This window comes from Brassica oleracea, chromosome C1, assembly GCF_000695525.1.
Source record: "Brassica oleracea var. oleracea cultivar TO1000 chromosome C1, BOL, whole genome shotgun sequence".
Lineage (NCBI taxonomy): Eukaryota > Viridiplantae > Streptophyta > Magnoliopsida > Brassicales > Brassicaceae > Brassica > Brassica oleracea.
Genome location: NC_027748.1, coordinates 24,686,338 through 24,687,149, shown reverse-complemented (window position 1 = coordinate 24,687,149; position 812 = coordinate 24,686,338).

Sequence of the window (812 nt, the reverse complement as noted above, 5' to 3'; positions counted from 1 at the left end):
GGTTGCTACGTAGCGACCGAGCTGTGTGCATTCTCGGTCGCTGCGTAGCGACCGAGCTGTGTGCGTGCTTGGTGGCAACGTAGCGACCGAACTTGGCTGGGGTTCGGTCGCTACGTAACGACCGAGCCTTGTGCGTGCTACGTAGCGACTGAGCTTGGCTAGAGGTCGTTCACTACGTAGTGACCGAGCTGTGTAATCAATTTGTTGTGCTTCCTTTTTCCGCGATTAACCTAGGGGTTTTCTGCGGTTTTCGGGAGAACGAGTTTTACCCTTCCGAAATGTTTTCGGAAAACGTGTTTTGGTAAAACCCTTACGCATTGAGATTTTTTTGGTTCGGTAATGAGCCAAACTTACGGGGTTTGATAAGATTTATCGTTTCCCTTTATGTTTAAAAAGAGAAATCGCGAGCTCGTTTCATTGCACTTCCTATGGCGAAAAGTCTCAGCAAGGTTTTCGATTTTCTCAAGAACTGTGGCGTTTGCATAGGCGTTGGCCATAGGCACAGTGGCGGCTGGAGTTTTTTTACCAGCGTTGTTGCGAACTGCGATTTTTTCTTTCGTATTTCCAGACATTTTTTTGATCAAGCGTTATGCGGCTATGAGTTAGAGTAATTCGTACCTCCCCTCCTTCTAGCGCAAAACTGTGGGAAACAAAATTCGCACTGTCGATTTACGTTAAAATTAGGAAACTAGGAAAACCCTAATTTCTCCGAGGTCCCGTATCTCTGCGAGAGCCAACGGCAAGTGACCAAATATATGCGGAAATCATGAAAAGATAACAAACGAGTTTAGAGAAAACAGTAGATCTTATTT